This window comes from Convolutriloba macropyga, chromosome 10 (genome assembly GCF_964194025.1).
Source record: "Convolutriloba macropyga chromosome 10, txConMacr16.3, whole genome shotgun sequence".
NCBI classification, from domain to species: Eukaryota; Metazoa; Xenacoelomorpha; order Acoela; family Convolutidae; genus Convolutriloba; species Convolutriloba macropyga.
In genome coordinates this window covers 40269215-40290937 of record NC_134477.1, presented here as the reverse complement: position 1 = coordinate 40290937, position 21723 = coordinate 40269215, and the positions used below count along the sequence as shown (strand labels likewise).

Here is a 21723-nt window from a genome sequence, read left to right as displayed (position 1 = left end):
AAAAAGGAGCATGGACGCAATGAAGTTCAGCGTTGAACTATTGTGTGAATTTATTGGTCTCAACCTTTTTCTAAGACACGACTAGGCTGGTCTTCAATTCTGCTAATTGAATTATTCACTCAATTTTTTAGGTTTCGTTTACAGATCAAAGAAACGAGTAAATTCTCTGCCTCGTTGACAGCGCACTGTCGTATGAGGTCCATCATATCAGGCATAATTAAGAAAAAAACGAGGTTCTAAAAAATATAATTTTCTCGTTTTATTTTTTGTTTTGCTATTTTTTTTTCTGATTTTTGTACTGAAAAACTCTTTGACCAATCATGAAAATAGCAATGTGGCTGTAGCAATTTTGAAAACCGTGAGATGAGAAAAAGAAGCGGCAAGTAAGGAAAAAAATGTTGAAAACTGGTACAAAATTAGTGACTACACAAGAACTTTCACTTTTGTTTAATTCTGTGAGACACTATTTGTGAGACACTCTATAACTAGATTTCCACATCTCGCAAAGTCTTTGAAAAAGTCGGACTATGAATTATCCTTTTATGAAAATAATCTACCATCGATGGGCATTCTAATAATACTTTTCAGATTTTTTTAAGTGAAATATATCGATCGGCATTTATTTCCTTCTAAGGTGGGTTCAGAACAAATATATCAATTCGATAAAAATAGAGTCGAAATAACAAAACTATCTTGATTTCCCTAAGCTTATATGGGGTGAGAACAATAAGGAATATACAAACAAAAGCAACTGAACTCGGGGCGATTTTACAGGTACAGACATTGCCTTGACCATAACTAACCGAAAAAGCAACAGTTTCCGGAACTATAACCGGAAACGGATTGAAATTAAAAAATGAGTTTTACTCTACTGGCGCTCTAAGTAGAAATGGTCGACGCATTAACTATTCTCTGATTACTTTGCTTGCTCATCTTAACAGAGCGCCGCATGTACAGACGGTGTTCGATGTTCATTTTGTTGTCGACCACGATTGTTTCACAGATCATTTCGCCGCTATCATTTATCCCCGATCAGTTCACCCTTGTCATTTAACCCCGATCAGTTCACCCCTGTCATTTAACCCCGATCAGTTCACCCTTGTCATTTAACCCCCATCAGTTCACCCCTGTCATTTAACCCCGATCAGTTCACCCTTGTCATTTAACCCCGATTATTTCACTCGCCTGTCTTTTAACCAGGATTATTTCACCATTGTCATATAACCCCATTTATTTCATCCCTCTTATCGATTCACCGCGATTTTAATGCCTTGCTATTTGATAGAACTGACAATTAAAATTAAGTATGCCTACCATTTGGGTAAGGAATTTTTAAGTTGATATACAAAGTGAGCTATTCGTAGGGCAAAGGGAATAACAGTGTTGGGCTTAAAAGTTAGCGGTGTGAAATGATATCTGTGTGAGAAAAAAATATGTTAAAATAGGGGAAGCGGTACTTGAATCGAGCTGAAATAAAAAGTAGAACCGTTCACTTTATCCCGAAATTATCAAAAGTTTACATTCAAATACCACCTTTTTATACCAGGCTGGAACTTTAACTAATCAGGTTTAAAACATTTTTATTACTCCTTAACTAAGGCAACGCCAATGAAATTATTCAATTTTGTTAAAGACGGAATGAAACAAAACATGCAAATTTTCAACAACATTTAAGTGGCTAGATATAAAAAGGCGTGAAAAAATAAACATTTTCAAGTGTTTTCACGTGAATAGCTGAAATTGTTCATGTTAATACATGATCCCAGTCACTGATTGGCTGAATAGCTGTCATTTACTGTGAAGTGAACATCATTGTAAACAATATCAACAAAAACCAGAAAAATTCCAACCAACAATCAGGCTCAAATTTCAATCCAATTCCATTTTCCGTAAACCGTCAGTTATTCGCTGTTTAATATTTTTTTGCTAACTTCAAAAATACCCCTGAAAATTTGTCTACGCAAAGAATTTCAAACTGATGATTAAATATTAACGCTTACTTTTTGCTAAACATTTAACACGGAAAAAAATACGCCGTTAATATTGCTCAACACTAGAAAAACTGAACCAGAAAAAGAATAAAACGCACTCAAAAGTTTCATTTCGTTCAAAATTTCCAGTTATTAATAATTTTGAGCTATTTCCAAAGATATACACTATCAATAATTAAACTTAGAAATTTTTCCTTTCTAAAGCGCAAAACGCGATAAAGAGTATTTTTGTTCAGGCTAGTGAATTTGACGCACTAGACCAGATAATCCTGGAAAACCTCTAATCCGTAGTAACAAACTGTCATTTTCCTACTCACCTGGTGTTCTAATCCCAACTTCAAGGTTTTGGTAATTGCTTTAATAATTTTTTAAACAAGTTTGTGACGCAACAGTGCAACAACTACAGCCGACAATTTGGTGAGTAAAATTTTAAACTTAATTTTTTTTTTCATACTTGTGTTGTTGGCTGAATCTTGGGCTATAGATCAATTTAGACAACCCAAAGTGTGTAAAGCCCGTTGTATTTCACCGAATACCCCTTGTCTAGACATTGTCTGCAATAATTCTCGATATGTTTCAGTACCCCACATTTCAGTACTCGATATTCAGATTTTGTCACGCCTTTTCACCAAAATTCATATTACCCTCTATCATTTAAACCCGATTTATTAACCTCCCTACCATTTTACCCCAACTTCAATCCTTGTGTAATTGGTACAATTAACATATTCAAAATAAGGGATCTAATGTTTTGAGTAAATAGATTGCAGGGTTTCGGGGTAAATGATATATAGAGGTGAAAATACCTGATATGAGAGTTTAAATGTACGGTGTGAAGACAGATTCAGAAACCTAGAAAATAAGCCATCTTATTTGGAGACCATTGAAATTGCGCTCATTATAATGTTTAAGTTACCTAATATTTATGATAATATTAATTGATGTAAATAAATCATCAAGTTGAAAAAGTTATCGTGATTTGTTCCTCTTGGCCAGTTTCAATTGATATCTTCTGCTCTAAATTTCCTAGCAGAAAAAAAAAACGAAATTTGTTTTCTGAAGTTTCCGCCAATTTAATCTGTGTTCTCTGCTTATGACAACGGTTACTTCAGCAAGGGGCTGTTTTAAGAAATTGCTACTATTTAAAAACATAATGCAGCAAAAAACAAACCCAGATTTTTTTACTCTCACTGACCGTAGTAGCTTAATAGGGATGGAGGATCATAGAGAACTTTTATTTCTGTAATTATACTGCAAGAAGGCTCACATAATTTTGTATCCGGCGCAGAGACTCCTCTGGCATATGTGCTTGGCAGCGTACAATGACCTTACCTTTAATTTTTTTAAATATAAACTATTGTTCTTCACTTGCACCGTCAAATTTTTCACAAAAAATAAAAAGTAACTTCGAAAATGTTCAACATGATTTTTTGATACTCGACTTGATAATCGAGACATTTCAAATAAAATTGCAAAGAAGTTTTGATTCAAACTGATACCTAAATATTGTAAAAATCATTTCAGATTGATGGAGATCAACCTGAGCTTGGTATTAGTTCTCAATTTTACTAATAGAAAACATAATGGACCGAAAACCATAATACTTCTATAAAACTGCTGATAATTTTTAAGCCAAATAGATTCAGGCTTTAAACTCAAAAGTCAACTCAAAGCAAGCTGTGATATTACATAAGAAGTTACTTACCACATCAGAAGTTCTCCCGAACAGACTATTGCTTCAAAAACTGTTGAATAAATTCATGCAGAAACAAAGCAATCAGGAACGACAGAAACTCTTACGAAATAAGGAAACTTTTGCAATAGTTATTTAGACCTGAAAACCTAAGAAATGATAAGTGGAATCTATGACTGACACTGGCGTAGAGGGAAATCATCAAAAAACGACACATAATGCTAATAAAAGAAAGAGAAATGACCTGCAATGCGAACTACGATTTTAAGCCAAATTTTGTCTCCCAGTGCCAACACATATTATTTTCTTGAACAAAAAATGTCTAAAAGAAAGCAAACAGCTATGGAGAAACGAGGATCAATGATGATTTTTCCCTGGTCGTCCTTTGTTCAAACAGAAAAATTTTCATGGAAGATGTAAACCGTGGAAGAAAAGATTGGGCCAAAAAATCAAACAGTAATTAAGCTTTTTGCTAATTATAATAAGCAAAAAAGGTGTATGTCAATTTCCTGTAGCATTTGATTGGAGTGCAGGCTCTTCATTTTCACGTTTGTAGGAAAAAGTGACACATGAAAATATATGTCAAAACTCTTTTGGTTCTGTTCTGAAAGTTTTTTAATTGAAATCTACCTCAATTTTTACCCAATTCCGTTTGTCTTTTGACTTCACTTTTTCTGCCATAGCAGTTCGTGAATAATTATATATTTCACAATTTCGAAAAGAAAATATCCCGTCATATCTGTCATGTAAAAATGTCGTACACAGTTTGCGTGTAATGGTATTTAGAATTGAATTGCGGTGCGTTTGGATCGCTTCTATTAAGAACGCTGATTTGAGGGGCAAAACAAGCCTTTTAGTTGAGCAAGCTATTAGATTGATTCGAGGAGCGATTCGGCCTATTTATTTGACTTGGCGATTGCATCAATTTAACATGAAGCTCCAATTCAGTATTTAATTCTAAAAGAGCATTGAGCAGAATCAATTTAACATAGGCAGTCAAACCATGGTGTCAATTGATTTGTTTTGCTATTTGATTGATGGGTTTTGCTGCTCATCTTTCGACTTTTTGGTGTTGTTAGGACGGCAGGGCACGAAAAAATTGATTAATTAACTGAATCTGTTTTTTTGCTTGATTACATTGGCTGTGTCGCCGTGTTGTTTGCGTCTTTGAAAGGAGATGGCGAAGGTAATTGTGCGGGCTAACCTGGCATACGAGCTCGAAGTGCTCTCAACAGTTCCACGAAGGATAATTAATAATGCCATCTACTGGTGGTTTTGGGCTGATTCGTTTGCTTCCCTCAACTGTTTTCTTAAGGTCCCTGGCAATCTTGTCTTCAGTAGTTTCGCCCGCTGTGATTTCGGGTCTGCTTTAAGATTAGATTTGATGCGGGGTTTTTTTGGTCTTTGTGCCATTTTCGGCCACATCAGATTTTCGGACAGTCACTGGCAATTTGTCCGATTCTTCTATAACATAAGTTAAGTGGTCGTCCTTGATAACTGTTGAACCAGGGGGCAGAACTTCGTACAGGCCGTTTAGATACTTTTCCGATCGTCTGTTGGACAGCATCGTTTTTGGCAATATAACCTGTAGAGGCTCCTCGGTTTTGGGGACTGATCGTCCTAGTCCGTTTATTTTGGATAATTGAGATTCATCGGGGTTGTTGGCCGACTGACTTCCATTCACTTTGCGAATTGGGTTTATTTATTTACTTCCACTTCGCGTGTCGCTACGCTCACGATATTCCCACTTGTCCTCTGGAATGATACCATTCCATTGCGCGGTATCCTGATCTAAATATTTGCATATGGCCTTTTGGTATGATAGTTTATTTATGTTTGGTTTGGTGTTTATATTTCTTAATGGAGTGTTTGGTTTGCGGACAATATACGTTTCAAATAGACTAATTTTCAAGGTTTTCTGCTTTCATAATTTTAGCTGGTTATTTAAAGATTTAATTGAGCTTTTCACATTGAACTGTGATCGGCTCGTTTTTTTGATGCAGCCCAATCTACGTGTAGCTGACAGAATTTATCGCTCTACTATACCTATAGCTCGGTTGTCATTGATTGGCGCCGCAATTACATCGATATTGTTTTTTTCACAAAAGTAACTAATTTGCATTCCAACTTGGCATCTTGCCTGGGCACCGCGAATGCATCCGGGAACGTCGTGTATGTAGGAATAATTCTGCTCCAACTTTCGGATATTATTACAGCATGTTCATAAGTTTCCGATGCTCGGAATGAAAAGAAAACGGTCAACTCAATCTAGGAAATAGACTCTCTGATATTTTTCATTATATATAGGGCCACAAAGTTGATTTGAATTTCTTCATTAGGTTTTTACATGGTTTGATGGGGGCAATTTGTTGATTGTATAACTGGGTTTAAATTTTGTAACAATTTTTATTCATGGTCCGCATTTTGACGTTCTTGAAATGATATTTTGGCTCATATGTGGCCACAAAGCATGTTTGGCGTTACCGTCATCCCCCAGCTGCCGTTTGGTTCGTCTTTGTAGGCGTCATTGATGGATTGCGGGATGGCTCTGCGATCATCGATGCAAACACAACAGTAATTTATGTGCAAGTCTCTCTAAAAAGCTGTTGATTGATGATTTAGCTGCCTAAGCATCTCTTCATTTCCTATCAGCGCTTAGTCTTTGGTTGCCTTCAGAAAAGCGTCCTTCGTTGTAAGACATGTAAGGAGCGTTTAAGCAAGTACTTTGCTTAAGGCGAAGTTGAACGCATCTGCATTGATCATTGGCGGTTCCTGGTAAAGAGTCGGATGTGTGTGTCGAATCTGTTGCTGGTGAACTTGGTGTTTGTTTTTGTTGGGGTTCAGCATCAAAACTGACTCAGGAGTGTGTACTTTGCTTTTCTCTTTAAGGCATTTCTACGATCTTTATGAATTGCTGGGCAATTCATTCAAAATTGGTGTGCGGTTTCGCTGACTGAATTCTAGCGATCAAACTACTCGAATGATGTTGTTCAGTGCTGTTAATCAAATCGTTCATTTCATTTGTGGAATTAGATTTTGCGCCAAATTTCAATTTTGCGTGAATTGATTGCAAGCTTATACTTTGATTGCGAAATTAGCTTTTCCACTTGCATTCTTGTCATATTTCAGTACGGTTTGATTTGCATCAATTTGCAACGCATTTGAATTGCAGTTTGGTTTGTTTAAAAGGAAGCGTTCGGAGCAGGGTTTAACTAAATTGGTTTATGACACCACGATTTGGTTATCATTTTGTGTTATGTATGGTGAATAATGGTTAGGCCCGCGCAAAATGTAATCGAGCCAGCCCATTTTTGTTACGGCTAATGTTCTATTTCAAAATTGATTGCTAAATGTAGATCGAAACATCAAGTAAATCTGATGCAATAGGACCTATTCAAACGATAATACGTAAAATATTCTATGGTCCTATCTAGACCCAAAAATTCTAATTCGTTGATTATCGAGATTCGACCGAATTCAAGGAACGAGAGGTGATTGCAACTGTTTCCAGTCTTCTTGATCTGGTCGTTCTAGGGCTGCTCCTAAGACTTCTCTAGACAAATCGCTTTTTATTCTAGTTTCCAAAATGGAAAACTATCGCTTTTCGGTCGATTCTGCTACTTTGGTTTCGATTTCTTCAAATTGATAATTATGGATTTCGGTCCATTTGAATTTTTCAGTTTTTTTCAGTATTAATCTTAAAGAATGACATAATTCTGCTCAAATTGGCATGAGTTTACTGAGGTGGTGTACACATCTGAAAACTATCAAAGATTGCAAAGTGATCTCTTGCAAAGTAATCTTTTGATAAATTTATTGTCATATTTTTGTCGTTCAATTTCTTTAGCAATTTTCAAAGTTTATATGCTCATGAAGTGTTCTGCTGCTAACGATGAGTATACCATCGTGAAAACAGTATGTAATCGTGGGGCCAATTAGGGTTGCATCTATAGCTATTGGGTATTTGGCCAGCTTATCAGTCAAACCATAATAACCTGTTTCAATGCGGTATGTGCAGATCATATTGCCACTAAGTAAGTTGAAGTTACAATGTGGTTCGGTTTCGGGTGTAAATTGAGGTGCCTATATTGGTATTGCCAGTCGATTGTTGTGAAATATGACTCGTTTTACACAGCGTTTCAGCTTTTTATTTGTGAAATTAGTTGTATCAATCTGTCTATGTTGGGCATCTGGTGTTTGTTTTTGTGTTTAGATTTCTTTAAGATTTTTGAATCTACAACTAGTTTTTAAGAACCATCTTTCTCTACTGTTATAACAATTGGTGAAACGAAGTTTTGGCTGAACATGAGTCAGTTGAAGTGACGATTTTTGGTATGGCAATGTTCATGTTGTTTATATTAGTTCCGTGTTGACTATGCCTTGTATAATTATTAGCTTTGAAAGTGAGATCTAATTGTATGATTTTCTGACTCTCCATTTTGTGTTGTCAATCAGAGAGTTTCCTTGGCATTCTGCTCTTTTTTCGGGAATTGGTTTATTGATGCATTTCACTGTTTTGTTTGTTCTTTGTTGTTGCTGGATGCAGATGCCCAGAGTTCTGAAGAAAACTCTCCTAATTATTAGTCGTACTCCATTTTCGGTGATAACGCTATGCGCGTTTTTCGAGGGCCAAAGGTTACATTCGATTGGTGCTACCAGTGTACTCAAAGTAGTCCTAGGTTGGTTTGAGAAACACTTTGTATTCGTCATTTTATTTTTTGACCGCCTTGTAACAGATTTTTATAATTGATTTTGCAGCATCCTTCGTCACGAATGAGCATACTCTTCGAGTATTAGTGATATTTTACCGCGTCCAATTTTATCATTCATGTTTTGTTGTGTTATTTCATGGTATTTGTTGTTGGTAATTGTTTCTACGCAGTTATAATCTGAAGAATTTTAACCAGAATTGTATATACTGTTGTAGTTCTCCACGTTAGTTACTGAATTTTCTTACGTTCAGTGCTGTTTTTGATAGTTCGTACTGATTTGTTTGTTTTCACTTGTTGTTTCCGGCACATTTCTGCGAACAGATTCAAAATATAAAAATTATTGCACATTTTTCCCATTGCAAAACAGGTTTGTTTATGATTTTATTGCCAAGATTGTCCACAGGTTCTTAAATCATTTGCTTCTTATTTTCTTCAATTGAGAATTTTTTATTTTTATTAGCTCGAATCGTTGGACAAAAAACCACTTTTGTTTAGAACGTTGTTGATTGAGATTTGTTGTGCTGTTTTTTTCAATTGATTTTGTTGTCACATGTACATGTTTATGTATGTTTGTAGAGCTGCCCTTTGGATTTTGGTTTCGCGGATCATAAAGAGTTTATTGTGCCAGAAAAGTCTGTAGCAGAAAGTCTGGTTATAAATACGTCGCGTATTTTTGTCTCTTCGCTTTCCTTGAAATTGCAACTTTCTGCTAGCTTCTTTATCATTCTGTGGAATAGTTTCACAGTTTCCCCGTTCTTTTGTTTTCTACAGAATTCAAGTTATCTGTCAAGAACTATGTTGCGAGATCTGATGAAAGACCTTTCCATCTGCTTCCACAATTCAATTGTTTTCATTTCGTTAGTGACCACATGAGGTTTTTTCTGTTTAAATTTTGCCCTTTGTTCCGATGCTCATGTATAAGAGAGAGACGCATTTTCTATCACAAAGATCCCAAGATCAATGACAAGATAGTATTCATGCTTCGATAGCTTTTTGACACTTAAACTCCCAAGATAGTATGAGCTGAACTTTTCTTATTTTCTTTTGTTCTTGTTCAGTTACCTCAATGGTGTGTTCAACTGGTTGCGCACAATTAGGTGTACAATTAATGTTTTAGACCTAGAAGAGTGTCCAGATTTATGCATTTTTTTCAACAGAATGGCCGATTTAACTTGAGTGCTCCACCTCTACTAACAAACTGCAGCTTCCGTTGATGCTCTTTCCAAAAAAAGCTCGATTGCTAATTAAAATTTTCTGGATTTTGGTGACTGTGTCATGTTGTACGCAGTTTGTCTGTAACGATAATCTGAAATGATTTGCTGTGAGTTAAGACCGGTTCCAATTAGAATGCAAAACCGGTTTGTTAATTTAGTATACCACTAGGTTGATACCCGTGGCGATTTGGCGAATTTCGTTGACTGAGTAGTTTGGCGATTGGAACAATTCAATGGGAACTGTTAATTCAGTAGTGAATTGTGAGCACAATGAAATTAACCTAGGCAATCAGAACATGACTGCTAGACAAATTGGAAATTATGTGAACAGAAAATTTGGTTTGTACAAAGTATAAACAAAAATTACAGTAGAGCTGCAATTGTACTATGAACAACAATTATTAGTTTGAACTTGAATTGCAGACATAAACAATTTATCAGGAGGAGAAATGGAGTGTCATCGGATGTTCAATGATGTACAGAATGAAAATTGATGTATGTGGGAAATATGGCACCTGTGCACCACGAAACCATTTTAATGAATCAAGCAAAAATGTTCCTCTTATTATTTGCTTCTGGTGCTCCTTTTGCACAAGCTTTGCTTGCTGTGTGAGAAAACAGCATTTCCAGAGTTTCAGAATTGCGTAAAATATCCATGAGGCTAACTTAAAAAATCATTTGTTTGTTTTGCTCCGCAAATTAAATAATCTCCTCTTGTCATCGAAATGACACGGACAGCAGATGTGCGTTCTAGCGTCAATTCAAGTTTTGATTGATATTGCAGCAAAACTAATCACTCTTTTTCTATTTTCTATGTTATTTTTGTTCATTTTAGTTTCCTTGGTGGACAGTAGGCGCTTGAAAATGTCGACCCAAAAACATTTTTGTCTTTAGATGAGGCGTTTTGTGGAAAAAAGCTAAGTCAAACATCTTAAAAATTGAGAAGGCAGAACTTGCTAAACAGAACTTCATAAATTTACTGTATTTAAACGACAATCAATTCAAATTCAAGACATCTCAAAAACCTAAGAAAAAATTACCACCTGCGAGAAAAAAATGACTGATCAATGCTTCGAGAAAATTGACAGAGAGTTTTGCTGACGTGTTTGATTTGAAGGCAACATATGCTCTTGAAAACAATTCAAATCCTGTTAATCAGAGTTTCTTTTTTGCGAAAGAGGGTTACTAAGAAATAAGCCTAAAATGTCTTCATTCAAAATTTTTATGCAATTTAAACACCTATCCCACACAAGATCTTTCTTTGACATCCACAATTTATTTCTGAATGTGGTCGAGAAGAAAAAAATGTTACATAGGCCAAAAAAGGTAATTTTCTGGTTTTTGAATTGCCGCCGCTGTATCTAGCAGATCGCCAATTTTTTTTAAAATGGTTTTGCGGCAGTCTTCAGTACCCTAATGAAATATATTCACTTATCAAGCTCGAGGGCTTCTGCGTGTATCTTTTTTAGCTATAGAACTAAATTTTTTTTCAACAAATTTATGCTACTTCTTTAAAGAGATTGGATTTAATAGTAGGACTTTTTTCTTTTTCACCTCTCCAGACTGGAGTAACAATTGGAGACAAATGAATTTCTGTTTGACTTGTGAATTGGCACTTCACACCCAGTAAAAAACGATAAGTACAAAAATTTTACAAATTAACAAAGTTATCCAGATCACGCTGTTAATTTGTAGAATTAAAGTACAAACCGTTTTCATTGCGCACTGATGTTGTCTTTAGTTTTTTTCTTGACACAAATAACTCTATGTCGTCGATTGGAAATCAGAGATTATTGAATAGATTTGGGCCAATCATTGGTCAAAGTTTATTAACAAGTAATGTCAAAACACTGCGTCCTCCATTGAATTAAGTATTTTGATCCTGTTTATTCGGGGCTGTTCTCCGGCATAGTTTGGGAGAACAGTTTTTGAAATCAAGATTGCAGCAATAGTTGCGTCGGCGACGAATAGACTTAATGCTGACAGCTTTGAATGGACGGTGAAACATGATAATGAAAACTGTTAATCACTTCTGTATTTAAAAAATTGTGGAAATTTATCAGCAAAAAATACAAAAATTCCGTCTAAATGTTATTAGCAGTTAATCACAAATCCTAAAATATCTTTTTGATTTAGCCGACGAAATGTGTTACGCTGTCTGAAAATTGGATGGTTTTTGAATTTTGACCGCCGAATCCAGATGATTGTGGAAAAGATATCGGATGGATTCTTAACACTGATGACATATCAACTTACACTGATTGGCGGTCTATGTATGTAAGTTTTTCAGCTACAGAATAAAATTGAAAAATTGTTCTGAAAAATTAGGCTATTCTGTTCTAAAAGATTAAGTTTAATAGTTGGTTTTAGGAAATCAAGTTTAAATGTTCTATATCTGTTTATTTTGAAAAAAAACGAAAGAGAAGAAGTATCTGATTGATTTTTTATTGAACATTTTAAACATTGCATTGATATTGTTGTTAGTTCGTGCAATTCGCGTATATTTCGCTTTTAATTGATTTCGCTTTAGTTCGCCAGATATTGAATTCTGTTGCATTTTCATCTCCGCCAATTTTTTCTGTCTGATTGATTGTATATCAGAGATTGCTGTGACGATTGTTGTTTTAAACCCGAACTAAAAGACAAACTGTGTTATATGGGCCAAAAATCGTGTTGCTTTTGTTTTGAATTTTATCCGCTTTTTATGCAATATGATCAAATTGATTTGAAATGGATTTGTTACAGTCACTTAATAACTATGATATATAATGAAGTTGCGGCATTGATTGCCATAGCGATAGAGAAGTTTCGCAATTTGTTGTCCAAGGCTTTTCACAGATGTTTGAAAGAAAAATAGCTGACGGTTTTTGTTTTGATTAAAATATAATCACTGAAACAAATTCAATCTTTTTAGACACTATCGTTTTTGCAAGTTTTCATTACGCCAAATATTTTCTGAAAATGTTTTTTATCAAAACCTTTCAAGAATATTAATATATATCTCAAAGTACGGATCTATTTTTCACAATTATTGTTTTAAACGCGAACTAAAAACAAACTGTGTCCTAAGGGCCAAAAAATATGTTGTTTTTGTTTTTAATTTCATCCGTTCTTGATGGAATATGATCAAACTCATTTTAAATGGATTTTTGACAGTCATTTAATATTTATGATGTATTCAAGTTACTGATTGACTGTCTTTGTATGCACATATTACATTTTTTTGCTATTTAGTTAATTTTAAACTTTGTTTCAGCAAAACAAGGTTATTCCCTGAAAAAAAACTAGCTTTAATAGAAAGAATTATGTCTTTTTTTACTGAAGAATCATATAGAGACTGAAACAATCTGATTGACCCAATAAAGGACACATTTCACGTTTTTGATATGGTTGCTAGTTTGTAGATTTTTAATTTAATTCACAATTTTTGAGCTTTAATTGTGCATTTTGTTATTTTTCTCTGAGCCACAAAATGTTTTTAAAAAAGTTTTTGACTAATTGGTTATAATTTTATTTCAACGAAGCTTTTCTGCAATTGCCTTAAACCTCCTTTAGTGCTCCTTTATATAATATTAAAGATTTGGTTATATAAAAGAGCGCACAAAATGCGCTAAATGCATCTGAAAATTAAGACTGGCATAACAGAAGAAACTTCATTGCAAGAGTTTTTTTTGCAAAAACGCAATACCGTTTGTAACCTTGTTATCAACAGTATCCTACAAGAGCTGACATAGAAAAACTTTTTTAAGCAATGCCCCACATTGAAAGCAACATTCTAATCAAAAGGAAAGCTACCGCCACTAATGTATCCACTCAACCAAACAGTCAGGTTTCTATAAAATTTACTTGACTTCTATAGCCTGTGTTGTACATAACCATTTTATTTGGTGCAGTAAAATTATTATACGATGTACTTATTTAATGTTTGTACCTAATCCTTATTAAGGACATATTACAAAGTCATCTTAAGTTCACTGTCTACCGCCTTTTAATTCACACATTATGTCCGTTGCCCTAAATCCGGCATTTGTTGACAATTGTTATGACTTCACATTTGTTCACATTTGCTATGACTTCTGTGTTGTTAATTTATTATAAACTTCACTCTTTTACTTTTGCATCTCGAGTAGAGTTACTCAATTTAACTAGTTTCTTGACAGTCGTATTTACTATCTGAGTAAATTAGACAAGTGTCAGCTAAGCGATTCGCCAAGCGAATTCAAATACAATTTCGTGTTAAGTACGCACAAGTAAACTCAACAGAAATCCTAATAGCGATTCGTTTTGTAAAATCAAGTGCACAATATCGATTTTGTACGACATGGCGCAGTCAGCAACGCAAAAGCGAACCCCACTTGGCATCGAACAGTTCTGGGAAAAACCTAGTGCAGACCCCCCTTTGAATTGGGAAATATGGCAGATGCAGGCCAAATTGGCTCTTCATGCGAGGGACAATATTGAATAGGATACTTTACTTGAACCAAAGCCCAAGAATGTTCAACTTCCTCTAAAACCGATCTACGAGAGTACAATAACATGTTCCTCAGCCCAATCAGAACGAGAAGGTTTAGCAAGAAATGCACAATTGAAAATGAATTAGGAGAATCGGTGTCAAAAACAGATGGAGATAGGGATCATGTGTGAAGATAAGCCATGGACACAAGCAGATCGCAAGACAGTATCTATGCTATATCTCAGTTTGGGCTCCGAAGGAAGACGCATCATATGTAGCAGAAACCCGCACCTCAAGATGGACATATTGACAACGGTGAAATTTTCGCGAATCATGGAAATTACGTTCATTCGTCAGCGAAATATCACCTTTGATAGGTACATGCTACTCACCACCAAGCAGTCGAAAGGGGAATCTATTGGACATTTCTTTGGCAAAATAAAAGAATTGTCCGAGAATTGCGATCTTGAAAATCAAGAAGATACCCTTATCAGACAACTCTTCATTGCCAACTTGCAAGACTCCGAAATTCAACGAGAATTACTAAGAGGAACTCTTGAACCAGCACAAACACTACGCTTAGCAACAAATATGGAACTCGGACAACGGAATCAGTTAAAAATCTCGAACGCACAACCCGCGTCGCATGTGAATGCAATAACTCCACAACGGCCCTTTCGCCAATCGACTCAACGACAAAATGTTACAGCCCGAATCAACTATGCCGAAACTGTGGCCTCACTTGGTCTGCAAATAACAAGGACAATTGTACTGCAAAAGGCAAGACATGCAATTATTGCGGTTTACAGAATCATTTTTCGCGTGAATGTCGTAAACCGAAGTCTTCACCTACTAAATCAACTTGTCCCAGTGTCAACTCAACTGAGGAAATTACAACCGAACAGTCTGTTAATGTAATTCAAAATACCAACTGAAACCCTCAATGTTGATCAGACTATGATATTTCAGACGATAACTTGGTAGCTAGCATTGCTAGTACTGCAGTGCAAGTTGAACCAAGAAATACATTTTTAAAGATCGGAAATACGCAAGTAGGACTTCTCAGCGACTCCGGGAGTGTGTGCAGCATCCTAAACGAATCACTTGCTACTGAAGTAATCCATAACTCACTTTCACGATGGCTAAAAACAACACCTTCTCTAATGACCTTTGCTAATCAACCAATACCCGTCATCGGATTGATGCAAACGCCGGTAGAAAGTAAAGGATGGCGGATCGAAGACCCTGAATGTGTGGTCATTAGAGATGGATTGAAACCACTAATTGCCGGACACTTTTCTGAGGCCCTCGGAGTATCAATCACTCAGAAGCTTTGTTCTGATGAAGGTAGTATGGTCAACACTATCACAACTCAAGGCTCATTCAAAACACGCATAGCAAATCAATTTCCTCAAATTATTTCACGCACTGGCAGACCAAATGTCCACATTATTAAATCTAAGTTTCACAAATTTTTTTAGTCTATACATCAGAAGGGTAGAAGAGCACCCATTATTTTACAAAAACGAGTTAATAGTGAAATTAAAAAACTTCTTGAAGAGGAACACATAGAAAATTTTAACAATTGTTTTGATTAATATTTCAATTTTCCAATCGTTTTTACAGTTGAAAGAGATCAAACAATAAAATTAGCTTTGGACTCTGAAATTCTTAATGAAGCCATACATCTAAACAAGTACCAAATGCCAAATATATAAACACTGATAGAATCCATATCACAAATAATAAATGATTATATAACAGAACCAGCTGATAAGGTTTATTTATCCACTATAGATCTGAAGTATGCGTATAGTCAACTGAACCTCCATTCTGGCACTGCCAAACATTGCAATTTCAATATTGTAGGCGGTGAGATGACAGGCACATATCGATTTAAAATTGATTTCTACGGACTTACTGATATGCCTGCCGAGTTTCAAAAGGCGATGGATTATACATCAATCGGCCTTAAAAATACATTTTGTTTCCTTGACGATATTCTTATTGTAAGCAAATTTTCAGAAGAAGATCACTTTCAACTTGTAAAATACTGCCTTAAAAAATTAGATTCAAATAACCTTCGTATAAATTTACCCAAATGTCATTTTGCGAAACAATAAATATCATGGTTGGGGTGTAACATTACTAAATCAGGAATATCACCTCTTGAATCTAAAACTTCTGCAATCTCTTCGCTGCAACCACCTAATACCCTAAAAACACTACGCTCTTTCCTTGGTACGGTTCACTATAAAAGCAAATTTATCCCCAATTTAGCACAACTTTGCTATCCTCTAACACCCCTTCTTCGTAAATGTACAAAATACATTCGGACTGATTAACACACTATACGTTTTAATGCCATAAAAACACGAAACGCGAATCACACAGAAAATACTCATTTTAACCCGAAACTCAAAGCACGTGAAAAATGTGATGCTTCTCATTCCAGCTTAGGAGCAGCATTAGAACAATTGACAGCTAACGGTTGGAAGCCGATTTCATTTGCAACTAGACTTTTGAATAGTAAAGAAGAACGTTACAGCATCAATGAGCTTGATTTCCTTGGAGTGGTCTGGTCGATAGAATACTTTGAAAATTATCTTTACAAGGAAAAATTTTTCTATCCATCATAACTGATCATCGTGCCCCTCTTTCAGTTTTAAAAGATCATAGATCCATTAAATCTTATAACAGTCGTCTATCAAGAAGGGTTGATTGTCTTTTATCCAATCAAGATAGAACATTTACCAGGCGCAAAGATGGGACTTGTTGACTATATATCCCGCAACCCTTATCAACCTGCAAAAAGTATTTCTAAATATGATGAAGAATTTTTAGTTGCAACATTATCCCGTAGACAAGCTGATGCAAAAATATTTCCACAAGAACAATTTCGGCTGTTAAACTTAAAAAATTTTACTTAGATATTAAAACTGACATAGAAACACCTAATATTCAACAAATTAATCAGGTACTGAATAAAAAAACCGTAAAGCCTAAATTGTTAACACAAAACATTATGTTATTAGCTCCGCAAAGTCCTAGTTCAGATTTACCTTTAAAAAATAATCATAATTTTATTGGTGATAACGCAATGCGCGTACGCTTAACTCAAAATAATTCAACACTCGCCAAGCAAAACTCTAATCCAAATTTTCTTCCCTTTAAATGTACAAATTTTGATAGCCCACATGCATCGCGGGTACACTTAAATCAAAATCAATTATCATCTGCTCAGCATTCTAATACTTTCAAACCAAATACTGCAAATCATAATTTTTTTTATTGTGCTTTCGATCCGCGAGTACGCTGTACACAAAATAAATTAACACTCACCAGGCATATTCCGCTTATATTAAAACAACCACATATTAAGCATAACTCAAATGCCTTATTTGCAATTCACGCTAGCAAACACCAAAATAAATCCCCACTCGCATTGCATATTACAAATACTATAAATATGCCGCTACAAATTGAGATTCAAATAGCACTATTTGAGACGCAAAATTCCGGAAGGCGTCACTCACTTACCAAAATCAGCATCAATTTAGGTAATTCAGCCGTTTTAACTTGTCAATCACAAATTAATCTCAACTTCCTTCCCCGATTAGCTCTCAAAAATCAAATATTTTGAATATTTCACGTGCTCAATTGACAAACAAAGAAGAGTCGTTTTTCGCCCAAATCCATTCTGAAATGCAGTTGTCTTCTAACTCAATTAATTTAATTCAAAACTCCTCAAACTCATCAAAAATGAGTCAACAACTGTCCGCAATTGACCTCTACCTACGGAAAATCGACCTAAGGAAAATTGACCTCTACGCGATCTAACCGAATTTCGCCACGCTTTTCATTCACGGATAACGCAACATAAAACACGCCTCGCCAATCACCCTTTCATTCAAACATCAGTACCCCACTAACGGATAGCCCTCAAGTCTTGTCCTTCAATAAAGTGATTGGGAAAGTAATTAAAAAAAATGATCGCCTCCCTAAAGAGCAAAGATGCAGTGCTGAAAGAGTTCCGGGATTGCATCATCCGGTCCGACGAGGAACGTTTGAAAGAACTAAACCCCTACCTGCATAGCTACTGGCGAGATTTGCATGTCAGCGGTCGGTGCGTTTGCATGGATGAGAAGGTGGCCAACCCAAGCACACTGAAGGATGCAATCAAAGAGGACCTTCATGCCAGTCACCTGGGTAGTTGGGGGACGGTATGCATGGTGGCAATACATGAATGGAGACCTTTTAGTCAGAGCTTTAGAGTGCAAACCTTGCACTGCAATAGATAAAAATTTAAAATATATAATTCCCGGAAAGCAATTTCAAGCACATAAACCGTGTATAGTCCCCAACCAAGAGATACAAATAGATTTTGCAGGCCCTATTAATAATGAAAGAGGTCATGAAATTTATATTTTAACATGTTTTGATAGATTTTTCAACTACCCTTCTGCCGAAATTTTTGATAATGCAAACACTTATAATGTAATTAAATTTTTAGATAATTAAATACAAATTCACGGATTTCCCCGATCATTACGAATAAATCAAGCTCGTTGTCTTATAGGAAATCAAGTAAAAATTTTATGCATAAAAATTAATATAATTTTAATTCCAGCTCCAGCAATTGATCACCGAGTTATAGTTTTATTAGAACGATTGATTAGTACAATTAAACAGCGCCTTGCATGTATAAAAGAAGCAAATAAAGAATTAAACTCGTTCAGCATTAAAACAGCACTCAAATCATTTCTATACCAACTCCGCATATGTAAACATAAAACTACTAAGATTTCGCCATTCGAATCACACTTTGGCGAAAAGCCAGTACTCCGCTTAGCAATATTAGTACTAAACAAATTTCTTCTGATTCACGTTATGAACAAATTCTAAGTCATTATTCAGACGAAGAGACGGTCACACCCAATGATTTGATACCAGAAAATCATTAGGGAAATCATCGCAGTGACAATGAAGTCGAGAAGGATATGTGCGCGGCCACTAAAGACGCCCTCTCTCGCGATCGGCTTGCGGGTGAGAACGAATCTCGCTTCTTAAGCTCGACAAAGGCTCAGGGCCCTCTACCTATCAAGGAGCATACAGTGCAGTAAACATTGCCCGCAAGAAGCAACCGAACAAACGGTCCAAAAAAAAACCTCGACGGATTATATGAAGTGTTAGCCCCTGGCTCGGTCGTCCAGAAAACTGACCACTTTACATCAGTAACTCTTGAACCAGGGAAGCTGGAGGTCACTGTCAGGAATAGTGACATTGCCAAATTTGGAACCCGAGCCGAACCGAAGACCAAATTGACCGAATATATTAATCGTAGAGGACCCAGAATCCATGAAAAATCAACAGAGGCCAAAACACTGAGCCACACAAAACAATTCACACGAATTCAGAAGGGCGACTGTAAGATGAAACATCTTAAACGTGATACGGCAAGCGGTGTGTCATCTAACCGATCAAATATTGCACGTGCAATGCGAGTAAGGATGCCAAAAGTACCAACCAATCTCGCTCCGCCAGAGACCTCGTTCCAAACTGAGGCAAATCCCGTCCCACAGATCACAGCCTCAGAAGTAATTATTTTGCCTCCACCAACAAATACTTTCACAGAACTAAGGTTGCCTTCTACTTCGGCACCATTAGAAGCATTGCACCAAGTTCTTCCACAAACAATAAAGAGGAAACGAAAAAGTCCAAAATAATATGGATATGAAAATGACGATTCATCCGGCGAATCGACAAATGCGTGCCCACCTAATTTCGCAGAGCCCCGCAGGAAACCTTGTGCTGGCGATGTCGAATCAGTGCAACCCTCTGCAATCCAAACAATCGTTGATACCGCGGCTGAAGTAGAGCCAATTCCAAATGCGTTCCCCTCGCCAGTTATAGGAGAGGTTTCTTCAACTGACCCTCATATCCGCCCAGCAAATCAGAGTCCATCAGATGAATTGATAATTGACGAGGAGGATATGTAAACTCAAACTTTACATATTTTAAACTTGATACAGTATTATTTATGACTAGCTAGGATAACCAAAAAATACATTGTTGATAACTATTTAAACGGTGAATAAGTATTAAACATATTGTAATTAAAATTTTCATGTTATGCAATAATATTTTTCACCAAGCAGGGAGAAATGTTGTACATAATTATTTTATTTGGTGATGTAAAACTCTTATACGATATACTTATTTAAAGTTTGTACCTCATATTGAAAGAATTATTACAAAGTCATCTTAAGTTCACTGTCTACCGCCTTTTAATTCACATATTGTCTGTTGCCCTAGTTCCCGCATTGGGAATTATTTGTTCACATTTGTTATGACTTCTGTGTTGTTAACCTATTATAATTTTCACTCTTTTACTTTTGCATCTCGAGTACAGATACTCAATTTAACTAGTTTCCTGACAGTCGTATTTACTATCTGAGTAAAATAATCAAGTGTCAGATAAGCCATTCGCTAAGCGAATTCAATTGAGGAAATGATAGAAAACCTTCAAAAATGCAAGTATTTTTGGAAAAAACCGGTGTGTGAAAAAAAATGCGTCTAATTCAAATCGTTCAATGGACTAAAAAGAATGCCGCTTTATAGGGCCAAGAAATTTTGCTTTTATTAAGAATACGAGACCATACAAACAACAACAACGACAAGCATTAATAACATCCAAAACTCGATGTCTGTTTGTAGAAAAACAATAAAAGTCCAAATTGGATCAGATAAAACTTCAACTTAAAAATAATTCGTTGTTCATCACTAGAAAAAATTTGGCACCAATCCTGAATGAGATTCCGTAACAGGTAGACAAAAAACATAAGCGGCTAACGTAAAAATTACGCTCATATTTTGTAAAAACAACGATTCCAAAGAAATGAAACCCATTAGATATAAACTGAAATCAATAAACACGTTTTAAGACAATCAAATATCACTCCATAGTGTGAAACTTTGGGTTCTGTCATTTTTAAGTTTTCTCTATACGACTACAAAAAAGTAGGTAAAGAAAACAAATAATTTTTGCGAGAAAACGCTGTCGAAGCCGTTATAACCATAACCTCTTACCCAAGAATAAGAAGTATTTGGTTGCGCGTTTCCTGATTGCCAATAAAGTTATATAAGACCACTCGGTAAAGAGACTAGGTAACAAGTAGAGATGAAAAAAAAATTAAAAACAACATTTTTAAAGGTTGTGAAAACATAAAATTTAAAGGTCGTGAAAATATTTAGCTCTAAACTTCAATAAAAATAGGTTTGTTTTTTCTTCTAAACGGAGCCACTGATGGTTTTTTATCAGATGGTGTCCTCCGTTCTCGAAGAAAAGGTCAAATACTGAAAAATTTTAAAAAAAATCAAAAACTTATTTCTAAAAAGCAGCCCCGGTGCCTCAAAATTTAGTGATCAGAAATTGAGATTACGATTGTAGTTCGAGTGTGCCTCTTTAAACACATACCGCTGAAAAAGGTGCATATGTTGCCACCTAGCCCAACTTTTTCCGCTCCTTGCCCTCAACTCATTGACCAAGGTTGAAATTTGACTGTTGTTGACTTTGCCTAACAGCATGTTTAAGGGCCGTTAAAACATCCTAAGAGAGGCGCTTAATAACTGAAAACTTGGTGTTCAGTCTCTCGACGTT

The 21723-nt window shown here is 35.7% G+C and overlaps 1 protein-coding gene across 3 annotated transcripts in view; it reads left to right on the top strand.

Annotated features, from left to right (window-relative positions):
- Window positions 1-1867: 1867 nt before the first annotated feature.
- The window catches only part of LOC142348130 (uncharacterized), a 100258-nt gene continuing 80402 nt past the window's right edge, over window positions 1868-21723 (top strand). Inside the window, exons 1-2 of one of the 3 annotated variants that reach the window (XM_075399320.1) lie at window positions 1868-2408; window positions 11747-11883. The gene's annotated coding sequence lies outside the window, so the exon portion shown is untranslated. Of the gene's footprint in view, window positions 2409-11746; window positions 11888-21723 lie in introns of all 3 variants that reach the window. The other 2 variants (XM_075399318.1, XM_075399314.1) reach the window with 2 other exon arrangements.